Below are 8,429 nucleotides of genomic sequence, written 5' to 3' on the forward strand. Positions count from 1 at the left end.
TCCACCCATCCACCCATCCACCCATCCACCCACCCACCCATCCACCCATCCACCCATCCATCCATCCACCCATCCATCCATCCACCCATCCACTTGTGCTTCCTCTCTCCCTCCCTCCACCCACCCACGCATCATCCATGCATTCTTCCTGTCCTCCATCTATCCATCCTTCAATGCCTCCATCCATCCCTTTATCTCTCCACCCATCCATCTATCCATCCATTTGTCCTTCTGAGAGGCAGGATCAAGTTATGGACAAGAAGGGCTCTCATCTAAGGCTCTGCGGCTAAAGCAGCTGAGATAGTCTTAGCTCTTCCATTTACCTGCTGGGTGACCTGGGGCAAGTTGTTACCTCTCTGTTTCAGATTCTTCATCAACCTTGTGAAAGCTGTCAGCATCAAAATGGAGTCACTTGTTCAAATAAATAAAAAACCCTGATAAATAGATACAGACAGGCTGTGAAGAGGGGGTTCTCACACATAAATGCCTGACAGCAAAAACTTTCGCAAAAGACTACGCAAAAGCCACAACAGTGCAGAAAGGCCATCACAAACTTACACTAAAAATACTTTCACAAGGACATCTGCCCACGACTGCCTGCCCACTCTGGCATCACCTGTGTTATTGATCCTTGTGGCTATGGATAATCATTTTAATACAATGGTGTAATCCTCCTTCTTTTCCCTTTAAACTTCTTCTCCTCCTTTGCCTCCCTGGATGTGCACATGGTTTACACACACGGATATGCACATGTATCCCTGTCGCAATGCTCTGCTCCCTGCTCCTATGTAAATATCATTTTCTGCTAGAGAGCCTCTCTGTTTGTTATTTAGGTTGATGGCATAATGGAGATGACATGACTGTTGGGAGGATCAAGTGGGCTAGTACATGTCAAGTGCCCAGTGCCGTGCTGGCTGTCACACATCGTCTATACATTTAGCCATGGCAACCTTTGTTCATTCATTGAGCAATAACGCAAAGTCATTAAGTGCCTACTTCTTAGAGAGCCCAGGTGAAAAGAGCCCAGTGCAAGCAGGGGATGGGGGGGTGGGAAGCATGGGGAGTGCGCCGATGCCCTGCAGCCTGGAAGAGGCTCTGCAGGGTTGTCCATGGCCATAACGTGCCAATGGCCCTCTCCACACATTATCACAAAGAGCTTGCAGAGATTTTTCAAGAGACTAGTCACCCTTTAGGTCTCCTCCTTTCTAGTCCATAAGCATCCTTCACTGGGTGATCCGAGACTCCTTCTTGGAATGTGGAAGGAGGGAACCAACCACCACAGGCATCTCCCAGCAGGACTGTCACCTACCCAAGGCTCTCCGACATCCCTTCACCACCTCTGCCTGTGCTCACCTGGCCCTTCGACCAGGGGGGCTGTCTTCTGGGCATTTTTCACCCCATCTGGAAATGTGTACTGGCCACCTCGTATGTAAAGGACACAGTGTTGGCAGCAGGGATGACTCAGAGGTGGACGAGACCAACCCTTCCTGTCAGGAGCCAACCGCCCCACTGGAATGGGAGAGAGGCCCAGGTGATCATGGCCTCTCAGGTGTGTGCTGCACACAGGAGAGGGCAGTCAGGGGAGAGGAGGAAGGACTGATTTTTCTTCATCTATCCATGAGGGAGCAGAGCTGATGATGTTCTGGGGTTGCTGCCTCACCCTGACCTTATTCCAGCCCCCTCTTGCTCCACTACCAAAATCACAGACAATTTCTTATTAGTGAAATTATGCAATATCTGGATTTTTGTGCCTGGGCTTCTTTCACGGAGCATCATGTCTCCAAGGTCCATCTGTGTTGTAGTGTATGTGAGCACTTCACTGCTTTCTATGGCCGAGTCATCTTCTGTCTACGTACTCACCACCTTTGCTTTACCCATTTATCCGTTGGGTTCTTTCTACCTTTTAGCTACTGTGAATCACCAAATCATCATTTTAAAGAACGTGGCTGCCTCTTTGTTGTCCTGTCTGCCTTCTCTACCAGACTGAAGGTTTCAGGAGGGCAGGGGGTAGGTTTGGCTTGACTGCTGTTGTATCCCTAGGCTCACAGGTTGTTCCAGAGAGCTCCTAGTGGATGTGGGGTGGGGGTTTGAGAAAGGCACCCCCACTTTTGTGCAGAATGCTCCAGCATCTGCCCAGCACAGTTCTGCTGATCCTCCAGTAGACCCTGGCCGGGAAAATAACACCCCACCACACCCAGGCTCTCCCTCTGTGCCCTGCCTGGGGCTCCTGGAATAAAGCAAACCAAGGCAAGAACAGGACAGGTGTCTACCTGCTCGCCTCCCCAGTCAAATCTTTATGGACTTTTGCTATGAATGCAGCACTGGGAGGTATCAACATGCACCTCCCCCCCCCCCAGAAATCATTGCAGCTAGAAAATCACTGCACATGGAAAGAAAAGATCTGTGTCTCTGGGTGATGGAGACAAAAGGGTGATTGGAGTTTGCAGGAGGGAGACAGCGTTTGGTGTGGTTCATAGTCTCGAATGATGTGAGGCAGAAATAGTGGTAGCTCAGACCCCGGTCCACATGAAGAAGCCTAAGATCATTTCTTTAAAAGTCTTACTGATGTGGCATCTTAAAAAAAAGAATCACTGTTTGGTTGCCAGAGACAAAAGCATCTATTCCAAGAGAGAGGGCTGTATCTGGGAGGAACACAGGTGCCTATAAGCACTGAAAGTCAGTCATTTAACTCCATCTGTGGGTACCGGCTGGGTACCAGGCACACGAGGGTGCTGAGGGCACAAGGGGAGCTCTCTGTTTAGTAGGGGCCTGATGACGAGCAGAGAGCCTCCCTTTCTCTGAGGTAGACGCTGAGATAGTTGCTTCCCCACGCCATCCTATTCCATTCCTCCAAGAACCCTGCTGGTGAGTGTGTCCCCATCTTACAGACAAGGAAGCTGAGATTCAGAGTGCATAAGTAATCACAGAGCCCCCTCAACTCCCCAGGGGTCGAGTGGCATTTATACCCTCCGGAAATTCTGAGCTCCACATACTAGGATGTGTCTTCCCTGGAAGGAAGAGACAAGACTTTCCCTTTCCAGGTCCTGAAACAGGGGCATCTTTCACCCCTGCTCCAGGGACCAGGACCCGAGGCGGCTGGGAGGTTGTCTGTCAGGCAGCCTCCATGGCGTGGGGCGGACCACCCCTGCTCCTGCCTCACCAGGACACTGGGATGGGGGAGCCCCAGGCGGCCCCCGCCCCACAGGCTTGGTGAGGGTGAAGCCTCCTTTATGGCGCTCATTTGCAGTGCAATGTTCTGCCCGCCTTGTGGTTGCTCAGAGCATGTATAAATTGCCCTACCGGGGCGATTAACTGTTTGTCCAGGCTAATTGTCAGTATTAAATCTTGCTCAGTCACAGTTTTAAAGCTTAATTTAAAATCTCTATCTTTAAGAAATCCATACTCCCTCCCACCACGGGAGAAAAAATAGATTTAATGGGTTGAGTCCATTTCCGTCTGTAGCTGCTCAAGCTATAATTATGTGTGTGCAAAGCGGATGTTTTGAGGGGGGCGACATGCTGTAGACTGGCTCCCTCGCTCACCAGTGAGCCCTGGTGGGGAATGCCCTTGTCTCTGGTCCCCTGGATACATTTCTGAATTGGAAATTACTGCTCGGAGACCTTCGAGTCTCTGTGGCACCCCCTCCCCGATTATGGCATCAATCTTGTCTGTGTGCTTAGAGGTGGGGAGAGAATTCATCCTCAAATGTTGGAAAGGCACAAGAAAGCAGTGGGGAAACTCCTCTGCTCAAGAGCCAAGAGCTGGGGGGCCACAAGAGGGAGAGGGGTGGGAGGGAGCTTCCCCTCAGCCTTCCTGACACCACTGCCCTGCCAGGTGGCCTCTCTTTGAAATCTGGTGCTTTCTGAAGGCTGATAGTGCCACCTGCAACTCACCAGGAGTGAGGAGGGGTGGGCAGCCTCCCTCTCACTGGAGCTTCTCCTTCCTCTTTCCTTATGTTCTTAGATTCTTCCTTAGAAGCAGATTGGAGCTGCCCCCATGTGAAGCCAGGAAATGCTGACAACTAAGATGAAGAAGCAGAGGACACAAATACAAAGAAGTCACCAAAAGCGCCTGGTGTTACCCCGGGAAGACTGAGACCCAGAGAGGGGACATGACATGTCTCAGGGCACACGGCTGGGCTGGGTTGGGGCTGAATCCCAGGGATTTTAACACCCATGACCTTGCTACATATTCACCACCAGGGTGATGGCACAATTCACTGCTCCAAGAGACACACTTAGAGACGAATCATTCGTCATATTATTAATCATATGCATCACCTGTACCTGTGCCCATATCTGCATGCCCACGGCCCCTCATTGCAGGCTCACCCAGGTACAGAGGGTGGCTTGTGGGAGCAGAGATGGGAGAGAGGGCAATTAGATGTCCAGGTCTGAGGGAGGAGGGTGTGGACCCAAGCAGCAGAAAGTGTGGAAAAGAGGGACACACAGTGAGGGGGTGAAATACTGGTACTGGAGAGGTTGAGGGGAGAGTCCATAATCAGCCCAGAGGAAGAGGAAACAGCTCGTAGCAGTGACTGCCAGGAGCATACACAGGGTTTGGCTTGGTGGGAGAGGTGAGCTTGACATAGGTGTGTCAGCCCCTGGGCTCCTCAAGGTAGGTCCCTGAATGCCATTTCCATCTCGTTGTTCCCAGCCCTGGTCACAGGGGCCAGCTGAGGACCAACACGGAGCATATGTCAAAGATTCCAGGCAGAAGTGTCCAGTGGGATCCGAGGTGCAAGCTGGGTGCACACAGCAACATGAGCACCATCCTCAGAGTCATGAGCACCTCTGGGTGGGGCAGAGCCTAGAGCAGGTCCACGGGTGGAGTTGGGACTGAGCTCAGGCTTCCACAGCAAGGGGCAGGGAAGCAGGAGATGGGGACAGGGCAGAGTCACACTCAGGGGGGGGGAGACCAGGGTGTGAGGAGATGGGGTAAGCGAGCTCTACCTGGATGAGCTCAAAGAGGCTGAAGCTGAGGCCAGGACTTTGGATTTGGTACTTGGTGTTTTGTGACTGTGGGCTGCTGGGCTCGGTGGCTCAGCCTGTAATCCTGTGCTTTGGGAGGCCGAGGTGAGTGCACTGCCAGAGCCCGCGGGTTCGAGACCCACCTGGGCAACTTGGCGAGACCTCATCTCTACAATAAATAAAAAAAAAAAAAAAATTAGCCGGGCATGGCTGCGCATGTCTGTAGTTCCAGCTACTTGGAAGGCTGAGGCGGGAAGGATCGCCGGAGCCCAGCAGGTCGAGGCTGCAGTGGCCAGGAGTGTGACACTGCACTCCAGTCTGGGCGACAAAGTGAGACTCCAACTCAAAAAAAAAAGAATCAGTGCGTAGAATCGCTAGGGTTCGGAGGGCACATCTGTTGGAGAAGTGGGCGGGTTAGATGGAGGAGGAACAGGATGACCATGACCTGGGCACCAGGGAGAGTCAGGAGCAGGGATAGAACCGCCCCCCCCAGAATGGGAGGAATCAGTTTTATGGGAGGGGCTGAGTGGAAAGCTGAGAGAAGAGAGGCCAGGAGGCCGACAAGGCTGGCCTCTGAGTCCTCATTCCGGGCAGGGACAGGCAAGCACAAGGTGGCCAGGAGGATCAGGGTGTTTTATGGAAGGAAGCGAAGAGAGAGGACGAGGGTGTGTGCTGGGGAGGTGCTCACACCCGCAAGGCTCTGGGCATGTCCGTCCGCCCAGTGTGACGATGCCACAGCGAGAACAAAACTAGACACCTGGCAACAGCGGATGCCCAGGGAGCCACAGGAGGAGGCAAAAGACTTGCCTGGCAGCAGTGAGGACCCGCGGGGGCCATGGAAATGTGAATTAGGAGTGGATCTTGTCTTCCTGTGTTTGTGGCTTTTTTCCATCGACATCCCGTGGCTCCCAGCAGAAGAGGAGGTGATAGGTAGGGGACCCCATGGAGGACGTTGGCTGGGTGTGCACACAGGAGGGAAGGGAGAAGAGGGAGGAGATTAGTGGGGAGCTACTCGTCTCCACTCGGTAGGACTTGGTAGGACTTAGGTTCAGCAATGAAGGGGGGATGGCTTTGGTGATGAGGCGGTGTGAAAGCACAAATGGCCACCATGAGGACAACGAGAAGACTAGAAGGTGGAGGGGGTGGCAGGCCAGACACGATGGTTCAGCCCTGTCCCAGTGGGGATTTCCAAGTGGAGTCGAGTGAGGTCCCAAGGCATGTCTGAGACAATAAATGACTGAAATGGTGAGGAGTTGGAGGTCTGTGGAGGTGAAGGTCCCATGGGAGCTGCAAGTAGGGAGATGAGAGAACTAACTGCCTTTGATCTCACAGGAGGAGGTGGAAGGAGGTGAGTCCTGAAATATAGTTAAACAGCTGGAATGGGTGGCTCAGCCTGTAATCCCAGCACTTTGGGAGGCCGAGGTGAGTGGATTGCCTGAGTCCGTGGGCTCGAGACCCACCTGGTCAACTTGGTGAGACCTCTCCACAATAAATTTAAAAAATTAGCGAGGTGTGGTAGCGCGCACCTGTAGTTCCGGCTACTTGGAAGGCTGAGGCGGAAGGATCGCCGGAGCCCAGCAGGTCAAGGCTGCAGTGGCCGGGCAACAGAGTGAGACTCCAACTCAAACAAAAAAAAGAAAAAAAATATAGTTGACCTCAGAACATGGGGGCCAGAGCGCCAACTCAATCGAAAATCCATGTATAACTTTTGACTCCCCCAAAACTTAACTGCCAATAGCCTACTGTTATCTGGACGCCTTCTTGTTAATATAGTCAATAAACACGTTTTATATGTGCTACATACTGTATTCTTATGATAAAGTAAGCTAGAGAATAGAAAATGTAATGAAGAAACTCTTAAGGAAGAAAAAATATAGTTACTATTCATTAAGTAGAAGTGGATCATCTTAAGGTCGTCACCCTCATCATCTTCACACTGCGAGGGCCAAGGAGGAGAAGGAACAAGAGGGATTGGAGGTGTAAGAAAATCCAGTCCACATCTGTGGGTGTTCAGTGGTCAACTGGAATTGAGCAAGGCGCCATCTTTCTCCCAAGACTCAGGGTTTTCTCTGCAGACAATCTAATGGCTCAACCTTCTGGAGAAGATGGAAGAGGGGCTGAGCTCAGGGAAATGTGCATGGCTGGGAGCTTCACTTCCCCCAACCCGCCCCCCACCCCGACCCCATGGGGCACATGGGAACACTTGGCAGGTTAGTCTTTTTTTTTTTTAGTTGGAGTCTCACTCTGTCACCCAGACTGGAGTGCAGTGTCACACTCCCGGCCACCGCAGCCTTGATCTGCTGGGCTCCCGCGATCCTTCTGCCTCAGCCTTCCAAGTAGCCGGGATTACAGGCATGCGCTACCACGCCCGGCTGATTTTTTTTATTTATTGTAGAGATGTATTGCTGCCCAGGCGGGTCTCGAACCTGTGGTATCAGGCAATCCACTCACCTCAGCCTCCCAAAGGCACGGGATTATAGGCTGAGCCACTGGGCCCGGCTGGCACGTTTTTCTTAGTGGGCCAAAGGACTGTTTGGTCTTATAATGGCTGCCTCCACTCAGCGAGGACTTAGAAAAGGGACTTTGCGATCACACCCCACCCTGACTTCCCTAGCCCTGCAGAGACAGCTCATGCCAGGATGGTGAGGGGGGTTCATTCGCAGGGGTCTGTAGAGTTTGAATCCCCAACCTGCTGGGAACCCAGCCCCCAAGGGCAGGGACCAGTCTGCTGTGTTGCCAGGTTCCACCTTGCCCGGCTCGGGGACACCACAGAGGCCACAGGAACAGAGGAAGGGCTTTGGCCCGGCAGCCCCACGTTGTGAACTGAGCCGTGGGGAAGTGGCTGGGCGGCCATGAGGCGGGTTTATTTGTAAAAAGTCGGCTGTTTAATTTGTCCTCCGAGGTCCGCACAGAGTACTTGGCCAGCTGGGGCAGCTCTCAAGAGGGGCTTAACCAGACAGGAAAGAAAGGCCCAGAGGCCACTCCTACATTGGAATGCAGGCTTTCTATTTTTATTTAATTAATTGATTGGTTTGTTTTTTTAACCAGAATCTCACTCTGTCGCCTAGGCTGGAGGGCTGTGGCATGAGCTTGCCTCACGGCAGCCTCGACTTACTGGGATCCGGTGATCCTTCCTCCTCAGCCTCCAGAGCAACTGGGACTACAGGCGTGCACCACCACATGGGGGTCCGGAATGCAGGCTTTTTAGAGAACAGGAAAAGACACCCCCGACTAATCTTTCTCCAGCCTCTCAGGGAGAAACACAAAGAATCAAATCTGTTGCCGGCCCCATCAGAGCTCACACGGAAGGTGACAGCATTTCTCATTGTCTCCACTCTCCCTGAAAATATGCTAAATTAGGGAACACGAAGAGAAGAAATTGGAATAACAAGTGAGGCTGGAAAAGAAGAAGCCTCCGAAACAGAGGTGCCTGGAGACAGTGGATAGCGCGTGCCGGGG

Source organism: Carlito syrichta, unplaced genomic scaffold, assembly GCF_000164805.1.
Source record: "Carlito syrichta isolate Samal-C Ts95f unplaced genomic scaffold, Tarsius_syrichta-2.0.1 Scaffold302404, whole genome shotgun sequence".
Taxonomy (NCBI): Eukaryota; Metazoa; Chordata; class Mammalia; order Primates; family Tarsiidae; genus Carlito; species Carlito syrichta.